The 16,408-nt window shown below is 43.4% G+C and overlaps 1 long non-coding RNA gene across 1 annotated transcript; it reads right to left on the bottom strand.

Annotated features, from left to right (window-relative positions):
• Window positions 1-9,412: 9,412 nt before the first annotated feature.
• On the bottom strand, window positions 9,413-11,929 carry LOC128411409 (uncharacterized). The gene is made up of 2 exons (XR_008329798.1): window positions 11,701-11,929; window positions 9,413-9,660 (listed from the first exon to the last, which is right to left on the bottom strand). It is a non-coding gene; the product is annotated as an uncharacterized LOC128411409 (long non-coding RNA).
• Between the last annotated feature and the right edge of the window lie 4,479 nt (window positions 11,930-16,408).

Consider the following 16,408-nt stretch of genomic DNA (forward strand, 5'->3'; position numbering starts at 1 on the left):
TTTGTTTCGCATTTGGCACACATTACTTGGCTGGGGAAATTGCATTGAAAATTCAGAGAAGTGCAAATTTCAAAGGACGGCTGTGTTTTGCTTCCTTTGTAGTTTTAGAAAGTATGAATTAGAGAAGTTTCCTTATAAATTTTGAATTGAAATTCTCCACCCCCATGGCAGGGCCACAATACAGTGGTACCTCGGGTTACAAACACCTCGCGTTACAAACACTTCAGGTTACAGACTCAGCTGACCCGGAAGTAGTACCTTGGGTTAAGAAGTTTACCTCTGGATGAGAACAGAAATCGTGTGCCGGCGGCACGGCGGCAGTGGGAGGCCCCATTAGCTAAAGTGGTACCTCAGATTAAGAATGGGTTCAGGTTAAGAACAGATCTCCGGAACAAATTAAGTACATAACCAGAGGTACCACTGTATCTCGAATGGCCTAGTAGCCGAACAAATCAGCTCCTGAACGCTGCAAACCTGGAAGCAGGTGTTCCGGTTTGCGAACGTTTTTCGGACGCTGAACTTCTGACGCGGCTTCCGCGGCTTCCAATTGCATGTAGGAAGGTCCTTCAGCCAATCGGAGGTCGTGCCTTGGTTTTCGAACGGTTCCTGGAGTCGAATGGGCTCCTGAAACAGATTAAGTTCAAGATCTAAGGTACGAGGAATGGTTGAGTTGGGTATGTTCAGCCTGCAGAAGAAAAGACAGAGAGGTGAGAGGGTGCCTGAAGTCCCATTGGGAAGAGGTGGTGGTTCTGTGATAGAGGAGAAACTTCTTTGTCTGCAGAAATTTTCAAGTTCAGTGGATGTTTGGCTGAAGGAACCTTATTGGTATCGCTAAGAGAGTGTCTCCATTGAGATCTCCCATTTATTTAAATTTTAAGGACAGCCTTTTCCACCCTGGCACCCTCCAGTTCAAGGGAATGGAACAATGTCCCTATAAAGAAAAGTTGCAGTGTTTGGGATGTTTTAGTTTAGTATCTAGAACAGGCATAGGCAAACTCAGCTCTCCAGATGTTTTGGGACTTTGCTTCAGGATGAGAACAGAACTCGTGCGGCAGCGGTGTGATGGCAGCGGGAGACCCCATTAGCTAAAGTGGTACCTCAGGTTAAGAATGGTTTCAGGTTAAGAATGGACCTCCGGAACAGATTAAGTTTGTAACCAGAGGTACCACTGTACAGTACACTGTACCTGTACAATGGTACCTTGGGTTATATACGCTTCAGGTTACATACGCTTAAGGTTACAGACTCTGCTAAACCAGAAATAGTACCTCGGGTTAAGAACTTTGCTTCAGGATGAGAACAGAAATTGTGCTCTGGCAGCGCAGCGGCAGCAGGAGGCCCCATTAGCTAAAGTGGTGCTTCAGATTAAGAACAGTTTCAGGTTAAGAAAGGACCTAAGGACCTCCGGAACAAATTAAGTACGTAACCAGAGGTACCACTGTATATCTAATAAAACAAACCACACTAGTATATGTCCTAACAATATATGGAAACAGAGGTAAAAAATCTAAAAATCACAGTAGGTGTGACGTAACACTTGTGATGTAAAGAGTTTTTTAAGGAAAAGAAACTGCAGATAAAAAATCATATAATATATTCTGAAACCGAGATGAAGGGAAGTCAATTAGTGTTGTGTGTTATTTAGTAAATGTAACCTAATTTGTTGGTATTTTATGTTAGGAGATGTTTTTTCTTTTGTTTTCTTTATTATTATTTCTCTTTTTTTATGTATTTCTTTTTTGTGTGTATGTGTTATGAATGTTTTTTTTCGTTTGTTTTAATGTTTGATGTAGCAAAACGAATTAAAATCAATAATAATAAAAAAGTATATGTCCTAACAAACAAAATGGGGGCTAGAGTGTTCAACTAGATTCTGCAACAGCAGGGTTCAAATCCTCACTCGGCCATGAAACTCACTGGGTGACCTCAGGTCAGTCAGTCACTCTCTCTCAGCCTAACTTACCTCACAGGGTTGTTGTGAGGTTGAAGTGGGGATGAGATCTATCTAATGGCACCAAAGAGAAAACTGAACTGCTTGCATATTGAATAACAGGTGATTTATTATGTTTTGCACAGGCTTTCCTAGACCCAGAAAATTGGTCCCTGTTTGATACATTGATTTAAAAACAAAAAGAAAACCCAGCCACAATGGCTAGGCTCTTTCTCTGTGGTCAGATGTAGTCAAGCTTCTGGTTTCCAGTTGCTGGGAATTACAGGAGAGGAGGGTTCTCTTATTCTCAGATCCTGCATACAGTTTTCATATTCGCACCTGGTTGGCCACTGGGAAAGCAGGATTCTAGACCGGATGGGCATTGTTCTGATCTAACAGGGTCTTCTTATCTGGTACTCAGAGTAATCAATCCACAACTTAGGATCTCTGGTCTCAGTGTTGGACTTAACACTAACCAAACAGACTGGTAGGTATCTGTTCATTGTTAAGCTTTCTTTGGGAGGGGTGGTCACAGATACAGAATTTAAGGGGCAGTTACTGAGGAATAAGCATGTGGTTATGGAAGTTCCAAGTGTCACACCCTGATGGATCTAGGGTCAGAGCCCAGATAAGGTGACCTGTTTGCCTTTGATCAAGACAGACAAGGAGAAAACAAAAGATCAAAATGCATTGTGCCTATACTGTACAAACAAAAAGGTTTGGTGTGTACACCTGGCAGACACAGGACAGCCTTTGTCTGCAATGTCTCAGCCAAAATTCATCCTGGGCCAATGTAAAAAATGTGACTATAACCGGCTTAGGTCACAGGAAACCTATCAAGAACATACCACCATAGCCTCAAAACTGAATCGCCATGTTTTTGAGCTGCTGCGTTAAGAACCGGATTTAAAACCTACACTTTTTAAAACTTGCATTCACTGAGTTGAACACGGTCTGAACACTCCTTTGCTTGAGATACTGGTTTATGAAGATCCCACCTTGGTAAATCCAGGTTGTAGGTTTCTGGCAGTGAACAAATGGCATCAGCCATGCTGGTTGGGGTCCAATCCTGAGTGAAAACCTCTTGATGTATCTGCCTACAATTTGCCAGGCTTATTCTACTCTGGATTATTTGTTGTTGTTGTTGTTGTTGTTGTTGTTGTTTATTCAACTATACCTGGAGGTCTCAGGGCGGTTCGCAACAAGACCACAACATATCAAATCAAACCAAAAGCAGTAACCCAATAACCCCCCTATAGGAAATAAGCTCCTATGCATATGAATTTAGGTAAAAAAAAAGGTAAGGTAAAGGACCCCTGGATGGTTAAGTCCAGTCAAAGGTGACTATGGGGTTGCGGCGTTCATCTCGCTTTACAGGCCGAGGGAGCCGATGTTTGTCCACAGACAGCTTTCTGGGTCATGTGGCCAGCATGACTAAGCAGCTACTGGTGCATGGAGCACCATGATGAGTGCCAAGGAGCACTGAAACACTGTTTACCTTCCCACCACAGTGGTACTTATTTATCTACTTGCACTGGCATGCTTTCGAACTACAGTGGTACCTTCGGTTGTGGACAGGATCCATTCCGGAGCTCCAGTTGGATCCCGAGGTTTCCACAACCGGGGGGACTGCTTCTGCGCATGCAGGCACAGCGGTAGAGAGCTTCTGCGCATCCCTACTTCATGTTATAGCTAAGTTGTTGGTGAACACATTAAAAACACATTGTCAAACCCACATTTTGAACGTTTATTTGATGAGCTGATGAGTTCGGCTCACTGAGATCGCTGAGATGTCTAGTACAAGTGCAGCCTTGACTTGCTTCTCCAAGTGAAGATCTGTCTTAGTTTTCATCAGGAAATCAGGGGTGAACGTTTGTCCTTGCAGATCCGAGCTCTTCAGCAGCAACATCAAGCCTTGCAGCATTTGCGATTTGGACCACAATAGCCACGTATTTGCCCCTCGGGGCATAGAGCAGGTTTTATCACGCAGTAACCCCCCATCTCATCACAGGGGATAAGGTGCACCCCTGCAGAAAATAAACATATCATTTCAGTGTTTTTATCTAGGGTGTGAATTCAGAGCTGTGAGTAGTTTGGACACCAGGCAATGGGAATCCCTGTGGTCTTAAACAGCTACAGTTTTGCCCCCCCCCCACTTCAGTACACTTTTGCTGATTCTGTCTGCAGAACCAGTGGCCCTTCGGATGTTACACTGTCCTGAAGGAGGCTGAGTTACGATTTAGTCAGAAATAAATGAGATTGATTTCCGTGGCACCTGCTTCAAACCCAGTCTGAGCTGCCCTCTTACCTGTGAAAACTTGGAAGAGCAGAACAACCATAGCAAAGAAAATGTGGAAGAACTTCATGGCCAAAGTTTTCTCTGAGATCTCAAGACATCTAGCGAGAAGCAGCTTCAAGAGAAAGTGACGGTGGATCTGGATACAAATTGAAGATCCCCTCTATATACAGGTATAGGAATTTAGAGACAAAGGAATGTTGAAATGAGGGCACTCAAGGCTGTTTGCCATGCTGAGCTTGCACAATTCATTATCAGCATGGACTCCACACTGAGAGAGAGCAAGAACTGGTCCTGTTTTGATGGAAAGATTGCAACTTGCCCAGCCTGAGGTAGACAAATTACTTAGATAATTGAGGGAGATGACTTTTCATCTTATCTCTTAGATCACCTTGAGGGAAGGTGAAGGTGTCAGAACAGTACCCCTGGAAGGTTAAGTCCAGTCAAAAGCGATTATGGGCCGAGGGAGCCAGTGTTTGTCCATAGACAGCTTTCCAGGTCATGTGGCCCTCATGTCTAAACCGCTCTTGGCACAACAGAACACAGTGGCGGAAACCAGAGCAGCGCACGGAAATGCCGTTTACCTTCCCGCCACAGTGATACCTATTTATCTACTTGCACTTTGATTTTCGAATTGCTAGGTTGGCAGGAGCTGGGACAGAGCAACAGGAGCTCACCCCATCATGGGGATTTGAACCACTGACCTTCTGATCGCCAAGCCCAAGAGGCTCAGTGGTTTAGACCACAGCGCCACCCGCGTCCCTATGGGGCTCAGTACAAACTCCTACATAACTCCTAAAAATCATTAATTCACAGCTCATGAATTACCAGTTGCTGAAAAACCAAAAAAAAAAAGCAGGGTGTGTTCTTGTGCTCAAATCCTATTTGCAGTTTTCCCCCAGGCATTTGGTTGGCTGCTGTGAGAACAGGATGCTGGACTAGATGGGCCATGGGTCAGATCCAGCAGGCTCATATCTTACTTTTCTATAAACAGCTGAAACAGATTAGACGGCTGCGATTTCATTCACGGTACGGAATGTAAAGCCAAGAGAATGGAAAATAAATATATTATAGTGCAGCCTGCACCATGTTGCTCTATGAAGTGCACTTGTTCACTGTACCAGCCAGTCAGCCAGTCTTGGCCATCTCTCTGATTCCACCCCCCATTCCCAACCAGTCACCCCCGATTTCTGTGTTTGACTTAGCCAGCCACCATGGCCATTGAGCATGCATGTTACTTGCTGGGATGTTTTTGGCTCCCCTCCATTAGGAGTATTTTATAATGATTTGCCATTCAGTGTGAAGGCAACCACAGAACCTCAGAGTATGCACCACACGCTTCCGCCCCTTTGCCAAACTTCCCTGGGGTGCCCATGGTTGCCACGTCAGATCTCTTTCCTGACATATGGGGAAGAACATAGCTCAATGGTAGAACACATCCATTGCATGCGAAAGGTCCTCAGTCCAATCCCTAATATGTCCAGGTAAGGGTGGGAAAGACCCCCACTGGGAACCCTTGAGAGCCACTGAAGGAGATTGTTGGCAATACAGTCGTACCATGGAAGTCAAACAGAATCCATTCCAGAAGTCTGTTTGACTTCCAAAACGTTCGAAAACCAAAGTGCAGCTTCTGATTGGCTGCAGGAACCTCCTGCAGCCAATCGGAAGCCCCGTTGGACATGCAGCTTCCAAAAATAGTTCGCAAACTGGAACAGTAACTTCCTACAATGATCTTTGGCAGGCAAGCAGCCTGATAAGCAGCAAAGACTCGTCGTCAGTTTTAGTTAAGTTTATTTAAAAGAAAAAACATATCCAGAGCATGGCGTTCTGCCTGCTCTCATTAATCTTAGTTGCTCAGTCTGACTCATTATCCTTCCCCCAACAGGAAGAACGCCAAAATCCCGCCTTTCGTCTCCTTCCCTTCCGTTGCTCTTTGAACTTCTCCAATCTCCTCGTTCGAGGACTGCAAGGCTTGCCTAGCTCTTCCGCAGAAGACTCAGCCTCCAATACTTGCTTATCTGCTGGTTGCCTAGCAACACTTTGGCCCACTTCCATCTCTTCCTCTTGCCTGGGAAGGAGGTAGCCTGGTCTGTCTTTTCGGAACTCAGACAGCTCTCAGCTGAAGAGTTGGCTCCTTGCTCAATTTCTGAGGCCGACTCTTTCACTGCACTTGGGGGGGGCACATTCCTGACACTTCCGGGTTTGCGGTGTTTGGAAGCCAAACTGTTCGGGAACTAACCTGTTCCAAAACCAAAGTATGACTGTACTGAGCTTTTATATTCTAAAAATAAGGCAGCTTCCATGCCCCACACAACCTGAGAAGAAGAGGAAAGGGCATTGCTGCAACTGCCCTGCTTGGCCTGAAAAATCAGGATTGCTGTATTTTGAAGCTCAGTACACTGCACCTTTCACCTGCTGGTGTGAACAGATGGACCCATCAACCTCCGGATGCATTGGGTGATTTAATGATAACCCCTTTAGTTGGCCCAGCTTGCAGCAAGGGTCAAGGTGGAGTTTTACGGCCATCATTTTAAAGACTGGTCAGGTAACATGCCAGCCATGCAGGCAGAGTGTGATCTGTGGTGCAAGAAGAGTCTTGCAAGTGTGCGGGAATGTCCATTCAGCCACAAAATTTTGGTGGGTCTACAAATTTTCTTATGAGAAAGGAAGGAAACATCTGCCACCAATGCAGTAAAAATCCACTGGTTTGAAAGACAGTAGATGGGCTCCAGCTTCTGACACTATGGGGCAGCTCATGGGTAGGGATGCTATGGGTCTTCAAGATACTGCGGAACTATTTATTGGTGTGCACATAGGCTCTATGTGGGGGCTGAATAATGAGGCGCAATAGGGTAATTCAGAGGTCTCAGCCCTTCAGTTTGATGTGTGATGTCAAGAACTCCACAAGACACCTGGAATATGGTGCCCAGTTCTGGGCACCACAATTTAAGAAGGATGTTGATAAGCTGGAATGTGTGCAGAGGAGGGCAACTACGGTCATACCTCAAATTGAATGTGTTTCAGGTTGCACGCTTTTGGGTTGTGTTCTGCAGCAACCTGGAAGAAACGGAGTGTGTTACTTCCGGGTTTCGCCGCTTGCACATGCGCAGATGCTCAAAATGACGTCACGCACAAGCACGGAAGCGGCAAAACGCAACCCGCACACGCGCAGATGCGCCGTCGCATATTACGTTTCATTCAGGATGCGGATGGGGCTCTGGAATGGATCCCGTTTGCATCCCGAGGTACCACTGTAGAATGATCAAGGGTCTAGAAGCCAAGCCTTATGAGGAACTCTTGAAGGAACTGGAAATGTTTAGCCTGGAAAAAGAAGACTGAGAGGAGTTATGATAGCCATCTTCAAATATTTGAAGGACTGTCACATGGTGGATGGAGCAAGCTTGTTTTCTCCTGCTCTGAAAGGCAGTACTTGAATCAATGGTTTCAAGTTGCAGGCAATGAGGTTCTGATTAGACATAAGGAAAAACTGTTTGACATTAAGAGCTGTTCAACTATGGAACAGTCTCCCTTGGTGGAGTCTTTTAAACAAAGGTTGGATAGCCATCTGTCATGGATGCTTTAGCACAGATTCGTGCATTGCAAGGGGTTGGACTAGATGACCCTTGGGCCCCTTCCAACTCGAAGATGCTATGATTCTATGTTTTAAGGTCTCTACCACTAAGCTGTGGCCCTGTTGGAAGAGAAATTAATGGAATGCTAGCCTGCTCTTTCTCTTGGACCTTTCATTGGCTTTTGACACTGTGCACCCTATGTGGTATTCAATGCTAGTACTACTCAGAGTAGACCCATTGAAGCTGAAAGGTATGACTAACTTAGGCCCATTAACTTCCATGGGTCTGCTCTGATTAGGACTTGGTTGAAAACAACCCTATATTGCTATTGCCTCTGAGTGGGTTCTCAGTAGTTCAATTCCTACCTGAGAGACCAGGAAGTGCTCCTGGCTGACCCTGTGGCATTTACGCTGCAGGGTCCTGCAAGATGCCATCTCACACAGATTTCAGCATCCAGGGCAGGGCATACCACTAGGCAAAACGAAGCCGATCTGGTAGATCTCTGGATGGTTTGCAGTAAGGTTTCAGATTCCTAAGTTTTTAGCAAGAGGAGCAACAAAATGACTCTCCTCTCCTAAATTATACTGCTTGGATTAAGAAAGCAGAGTGGGTAGGTAAACAGGAGTGATTGTGTGTGTGTGTGTGTGTGTGTGTGTGTGTGTGTGTGTGTAGGAGGAGGACTATGGGATCCATTCAGTTTTGGGACTCAGGATGCTTTAATTCTGAGTGTATGTCTTTTCCACCAGGCTATTATAAAAACCGTATAGTTAAAGCTATGGTTTTCCCAGTAGTGATGTATGGAAGTGAGAGCTGGACCATAAAGAAGGCTGATCACAGAAGAATTGATGCTTTTGAATTATGGTGCTGGAGGAGACTATTGAGAGTCCCATGGACTGCAAGAAGATATAACCTCTCCATTCTTAAGGAAATCAGACCTGAGTGCTCACTGGAAGGACAGATCCTGAAGCTGAGGCTCTAATACTTTGGCCACCTCATGAGAAGAGAAGACTCCCTGGAAAAGACCCTGATGTTGGGAAGATGGAGGGCACAAGGAGAAGGGGACGACAGAGGACAAGATGGTTGGACAGTGTTCTCGAAGCTACCAGCATGAGTTTGACCAAACTGAGGGAGGCAGTGGAAGGGAGGAGTGCCTTGCGTGCTCTGGTCCATGGGATCACGAAGAGTCGGACATGACTAAATGACTAAACAACAACAACAACATCTAGCCAAGAAGTGGAGTTCAAACTTTTCTGGATTTGATCCCTCTCTAAAGGATCAGGTGCACACCCCGGGGATCGTTTTGGATCCAGCTCAGTCACTAGAGGCACAAGCTGAGGGTGGTGTACTGTACCAGCTCTGGTCCTTTTTTGAGGAGCTAGCCTGGCTATGATTACACACACTCTAGGTATCTCCTGGTCAGATTACACATGGGCTGCCTTGGAAGACTGTTTGAAGACTGAAATGTCAGCTGATTGGAAATGCAGCTGCGAACTTTCTCAGCATAGCAAAAGCCACCAGGAGCCTGAGAAACTTCAGAACTGAGCAGGGAGCACCAGGAACATCCAACAGTATCCTTGGGACCGAATCTTATCTTGCAATGAACACTTCAGATGCTTATTTCTGACAGGCATTTAATGAGTGGAATGCAATGCTTTTAACAATTTCTGCCTTAGCATATAACAAGCACTCTTTGTTTCCCCCCGTGTGAAGTTTGGTTTCTCTTATCCACGGTTACGCATCTGAGTCTAACTTTTTGCAGCACTTTCTCTTCTCGCCACATTCAAACGGAAGTACTTTGTTGCTGGGGCAGTGTGAACTCTTATGGACGCAAAAGCCTCTCATCCTCTCACAAGCCTTGCCCGCTGGAAGAAATAGAGAACCAAATGGTTAGTGGGGCCACCGCGTGGAAGATTAAAAGAAAAAGCACCATGCTCACATGATTAAGCCTAGGGCTAATCAGCTAAGCTTGGCTGGGGAGGGAGGGAGATTCCCGAGCAGCAAAGTGACATGTTTCTTTTTGCGATTAGGCAACAAGATCCATGTGGCTTGGCTCCTGCTTTTGCTAGCTAAGACCAGAGTCAGAGTGCCAGGCGGCAGCAGCAGGGGTGGGGGCCAGACACCCACAGGAAAAAAATGTCCCCTCCCCCTTCAGAAATGCAGGGCACCTGCCTTTCTGTACGACCTGGCTCATGGTTTCCCTCCTGCTAAATCTCCAGTTTCACTGCCTAACATGAAGTGCATTTGTCTTTGGCCGCTCTGCAAGACCAGCTGATAGGCAGCACAGGCTCATGCCTTGCAAATTGAGCAGGCAGGAAGCAGCCATTTACTTTGGAGTAAAGTGGGGCATTTCTCATTCATTTCCTCAGTGCCCTCAGTGGCAAGGACCTCACCCCTGGTGAGTGGGAATTCACAATAGATTGCCTGGTCAAAAATTATGAAACCGCTGTCACAGTCTGGACTTCAAACCAATTTTGGTATCCATACATCACCCAGGCCTCTGATCCCACCCACTGCCATCTCTGCCCCCACCCCACCCCACCAATGAAATATTGCTCAGCAGCAGTTGATCCTGGGGTGATCCTGGTGGGATGAGCTTGCACACCTGGTTTCCCAATGCCCAAGCATTGCTGCTCCTTTTCAAGTTGTGTGTGGGGTAAGGCATGTGGAGCTCAGTGGGGTTTGGGTATAGTGGCAGGAACGTCAGATGGGCAAGACTGGCAACATAAGGCCTGTTGAGGATTATGCATAATGGCCAAAGAATGTACAAAATTCAGTCATTATGAGGCCTGCAGGGGGGTTATATATATTGACCAGGAATTGTGCACAATTCCCTCTTCGCAGAAGAAGTACATGTAGATTGTTCATGAGACATGGTGACTGTGCACAATGGCTGGTTATTGTCCAAATTAACCACTCAATTCATATTCCCCTGAACATTGCATATATATGGATTGCATATCTAACCAAGATATACTCATTGAATGTTAACAAATGGAAGTTGTCCTGGTTTCTGGTTTGATCCCAGAATGTCCCGCTTTTCCTTGCAACATCCCTATTTTCATCAGATAAATGTTGGTGGGTATGACATAAGCTCATAGATTCCAGTGAGTCAACTCTGAGTATGGCTTATTTGGATACAATGTTATATTATATATATGTGTGTGTGTGTGTGTGTGTGTGTGTGTGTGTGTGTGTATATAAAATATATATATAAAATATATATATATTTAAAAGAGAGTTATCGATCACTCACTTCAACATCCCTTTGCACTTAATCAATATGAGCAACTTTCCTTCTTTTTTTATATATAATTTTTCTGTTTTACAATTTAAAATACTCATTTTTACCTTCTTGAGATATGAATGACTTCCCTTCTTCTCTTTACATGGTTAATTTTACATATCATAAATCCCTGCATATTTTGCATAAACTATACCATTCAGTACATCCATCATAACTTATTTACACTGTTGAATTTATCTTAATGCAGCCAACGTTTTCAAATATTACACAATTTTCCCCCATACTGTATATTCAATAAACTTTTTCCAATCTTCTTTAAACGAATGTTCTTCTTGTTCTCTTACTCTATAAGTTGGATCTGCAAGCTGTGCATGTTCCATCAACTTAAGCTGCCATTCTTCTTTGGTTGAGACGTCACTCGTTTTCCATTTGGGGGCTAAGAAAACATGGGCCGCAGTAAATAACCTTTTTTGAAACCTAGGAACCAGTCTGAATTATCCCCAACAGAAAGGGCTTTTTGGGGGAAAGTACTTTAAGAAAAAAAATTAAATTCATTATGGATCATTTCCCAATACTCTTTTACCCCTTTACAAGTCTACCATATGTGAAAGACTTTTTTAAAAAATGGGAGTCTCTTTTTTCTTCTTTTTCTTTTTACCTTGTTCAGCCTGGCTGGCCAGGGCCAGCAACAGCAAAGGAAGAAGAAAAAGGGAGAGGAATCTCATGGTTGAAGCTCCCTCTGATAACTCGAGGCTGCTGCAGAAAGGACGCTGATCAGTGATGAATCAAGCTGAGAAGTTCCAGTTATTTATACAAGTGTGTGATAATAATAAAATAAAGGTCTCTGCTTTGCAGTGGGGCACCTGCAAGGCGTAGGCAATCACTATCCTTTAGAACATCCCCAGCATCAATCTTCTGCCCACCCTTCCCCCCTAAATTAACCTAGTTAATTGTGCTGAATATTCCTCGTAGGAGTTGCCTGGTACACCTCGAACTATCTGTACTAACTTGTCCTATCATTATCTCTTCTGTAACCTTTCAGAATTGCCGTTCATCCTCCAGCTGTTTGAAAAAGAGAAGGAAGGACCATGGGTGATATCCAGCAAAATTCTTGCCTGGGTAGGAAGACAGGGGGAGCAGAGTGGAGCACAAGGAGACCGGATTTGTTTTTATTTTCTGGGGGGACAGGACACTTTGTGCATCTGCATCTAATCATGCCCCTTTCTAACATTTATCTATTGCTGTGTGTTTTTCTGTTTGGAAATCTACCAAAGAATAAAATAGAATAAAGTCATGATTAAGGGGTTCTTGTTTTTCAGGATGGTAGAGGACATGTGTGCTGTGTCCCATTGTTCTTCTGATAGGAAATGTTCTGCATGGGGAGAATGGGAGGCGAAGATCGAGAAGAGTCGGGGTGGGACTGAAAAAGGTCCCTAATTTCATCTGAGGAATGTCAGAGGGTGTGCTGCTGCCAGAATTTCAAAATTTGGGGTGGAGGGGGATGAGAACACCAGTCATGAGCTAATGAATAATTTAAATCTGGGACATGGTTTGCACAGCTTCTGAATATGACGAGAACAAGAGAGGGCAGACAGCAAGATAATGTATTGACCAAGAAATGAAGTCTTTTTATAACGTACTGGAGTAAGAAGACATAGGAGAATGTAAAGCCATTTTTGTTACTTGGAACCTTTCAGTATTATTTGTTTGTGTCTGGAATTCATATGGAAATTTGTTACTATGCATTTAATTCTAGATATCCTTCTCTGCTTGTATTTTATTTTAATTGACATCTGTAAGCATACAGCTCTAAACGGCCTCGGTCCTGTATACCTGAAGGAGCGTCTCCACCCCCATCATTCAGCCCGGACACTGCGGTCCAGAGCCGAGGGCCTTCTGGTGGTTTCCTCGCTGCGAGAAGCCAAGTTACAGGGAACCAGGCAGAGGGCCTTGTCGGTAGTGGCGCCCGCCCTGTGGAACGCCCTCCCACCAGATGTGAGGGAAATAAGCAGCTATCTTCTCTTTAAAAGACATCTGAAGGCAGCCCTGTTTAGGGAAGTTTTTAATATTTAATGCTGTATTGTTTTTAACACTTGATTGGAAGCCGCCCAGAGTGGCTATGGAAACTCAGCCAGATGGGCGAGGCATAAATAATAAATTATTATTATTATTATTATTATTATTATTATTATTATTATTATTATTATTAACTTTGTTAAGTTATGAATAAATATATGTAAATTAAAGTTTACAAGAAAGAAAGACCCAGATCATGATTGAACTTGGGATCTTGATCACTAGGCAGCAATAGTCCTACTCAGAGTACACCCATGGAAATAACCCTAATGTGCCTTCAGTAGCATTAAATACCACTCTCAATGACCTATGGGCAACCACAAGGTAAAGGTAAAGGGACCCCTGACCCTTAGGTCCAGTCATGGCCGACTCTGGGGTTGCTGCACTCATCTAGCTTTACTGGCCGAGGGAGCTGGTGTACAGCTTCCGGGTCATGTGGCCAGCATGACTAAGCCGCTTCTGGCGAACCAGAGCAGTACACGGAAACACCGTTTACCTTCCCGCTGGTAAATACCTTACCTATTTATCTACTTGCACTTCATGCTTTCGAACTGCTAGGTTGGCAGGAACTGGGACCGAGCAACGGGAACTCACCCCGTCGCGGGGATTCGAACCTCCAACCTTCTGATCACCAAGCCCTAGGCTCTGTGGTTTAACCCACAGCGCCAAGTGGCTCCTTAATAATCAGTGCCAGTTAGGTCATGGGTCCAGTCCAGGTTGAGTTCAGTGTTCACATAAACCAAGCAAAACCCAAGCTCTGCCTGGGTGCATGAAAAGCATTGGCTGCAGTTATCTGCTCCTGGGAATCGGTGAAGAGGGCTTCAGTCATGAGGGATCTTGGAAATACTGGTATATGATGCGCTTCCACTGGAGGTGCATCATATTAAGCCATGGATGCTTTTTTAAAAAAATGAAAAAATACAATTTTGAATTTGCTGATTAATATGTGTTTAATTAGATGATCATCTGAGCAGACTGATATTCACTTCATTGCCTGCTTTCAGGAATGGACTGATCTGGCTCACTTTCAGGAATGGACTGATCTGGCTCACACAACAACAACACGAAAGATATCAATACATAACACACAAAAATCAGCATTCGAAAACTAAAAAAGACAAAAAAACAAAACAAACAAACAAATAAATCCATATCTTACAAGTTAATATTATAAACACTAAAACAACAACAAAACATTGACTTCCACCAATCCCACAGCACCTCCTTTATCTCTCATTCTGTCTTCCTGTTTTCCTGTTTTCTTTATCCTCTCTATCCTAACATCTAGATATAAATCCTTCTTTCATATCCTTTCACTTCACAAGGTTATTCCAGACTCGGCCAGATTTCTGCCCTCAAACCTTGACTTTTGAGGTATTCATTTAGGAACTCCCATTCTTTTTTAACTTCACTTTTTGGTTTTTGTCTTATTATATCTGTCAATTTGGCTAATTCTAAGTATTCTGAGAGCGTACATAGCCACTCTCCCCTAATGGGTAACTGATTCCCTTTCCAGTACTTAGCCACCAGGATTCTTGCTGCAGACGTTGCGTATAAGAAAAAATTATTTTTGTCTTTTGGAATATCGTCATTTAAAATTCCTAAAAGGAATGCCTCTGGCCTTTTACTATATGATATTCTTAATATTTTCTTTATTTCTTCGTGGATCATGCTCCAAAATTTCCCAATTTCGGGGCATGTCCACCACATATGGTAGAAGGTTCCTTTTTGTATCTTGCATCTCCAGCACTTATTATTATATGTTTTATTCATTTTTGCAAGCCTTTCTGGTGCCAGGTACCACCTGTGATACATTTTCGTATTGTTCTCTCTTATAAGGTAACATGCGGTAAAATTTATATTTTTGTCCATAGTCTTTCCCATTCATTATATTCAATTGGGTGGCCCTGATCTTGTTCCCATTTTTTAAAAGCACCTCCTTTTTCCTCCTTTTCTACTTTCCCATTTTGTAACAGTTTATATATTTTTGAGAGAGTCTGTTGGTTGTTATATAAAATTTCTTTTTCCCATACCGAGATTTTTTTATCAAACCCCTTAAGCTTACTATCCTTCTCAAATATTGTTTTAAATTGAAAATATTCTAACCAATTCACCCCCCTCTGTTTTAATTCTTCAAATTTCTTTAGTGTTGGGCAATCTTTTATCTCTTCTACAAGTTCCCTATATGTTAGCCAGCTATCTTTCATATTGCTTCTATGCAAGGCTGATGACTCTATAGGTGATAGCCACCAGGGAGTTTTGGCTGTTACTATTGTTTTATTTCTTTCCCAGATTTTGAATAGGGCCTTTCTCACCAAATGATTAGTGAATCCTCTATGTGCTTTTATTTTATCGTGACCCAGATAGCCATGCCACCCAAAAACTTTGTCCCAGCCCTCCAGGTCTAAGATTTCGGTGTCTGTCAGTAACATCCAATCTTTCAGCCATGTCATGCATTCAGCCTCAAAATACAGCTTGAGGTTTGGGACTGCGAACCTGCCCCTTTCTCTAGGCTCCATCAGTACTTTGAACCTTACTCTTGGCTTCTTACCTTGCCAGATAAAATTAGAAAGATCCCTTTGCCCACCTTTAAAACATTTTGTCCCGATAATTATTGGGATCGTCTGGAAAAGAAAGAGCATTTTTGGCAGAATTGACATTTTTATCAAGGATATCCTTCCCCATAATCATCTTTAAAGACGTCCCACTTCGTTTGCTGAAAAAAACGTGATCATTACAAACCATTGACACAGACATTAAGGAAGAATGAAATTGAATTTAAGTGGGAATTTCCAGAAGGGCTCTCCTTTTACCATAAAGGGAAAAAGATTAAATTTACAGGTCTGGCAGGATTGGAAGAAGATGAAAAGGATAGTAAAGAAGAAGAAGAAAAAGAAGAAGAAGAAGAGGAAGAAGGACAGGTTTAAGACTTTTATACTTTTGCTGGTAAAGGGAACACAAAATGGCACTGAAATTATGGACATGGAATTTTAATGGAATTAATGATAAAAAGAAAAGAAATAAAATTGAACATTTCCTTAAAAAAAAGAATTTGGATATTATTTGTCTACAAGAAACTCATGTGGCGAGAAAGCATAGAAGAGTATTGATTAATTAAAAAATGGGAAATGAATTTGTTTCATCAGACAGAAGCAGGAAGAGAGGAGTGGTTTTGTATATAAAAAATAAATTTGAGGTTCGGCAGATATTTAAAGATGAAGAAGGTAGGATAATTGCGGTACAAGTCACATGTCAAGGTGAAAAATGGATAATAGTCGGAGTGTATGCAC

Source organism: Podarcis raffonei, chromosome 3, assembly GCF_027172205.1.
Source record: "Podarcis raffonei isolate rPodRaf1 chromosome 3, rPodRaf1.pri, whole genome shotgun sequence".
Taxonomy (NCBI): domain Eukaryota; kingdom Metazoa; phylum Chordata; class Lepidosauria; order Squamata; family Lacertidae; genus Podarcis; species Podarcis raffonei.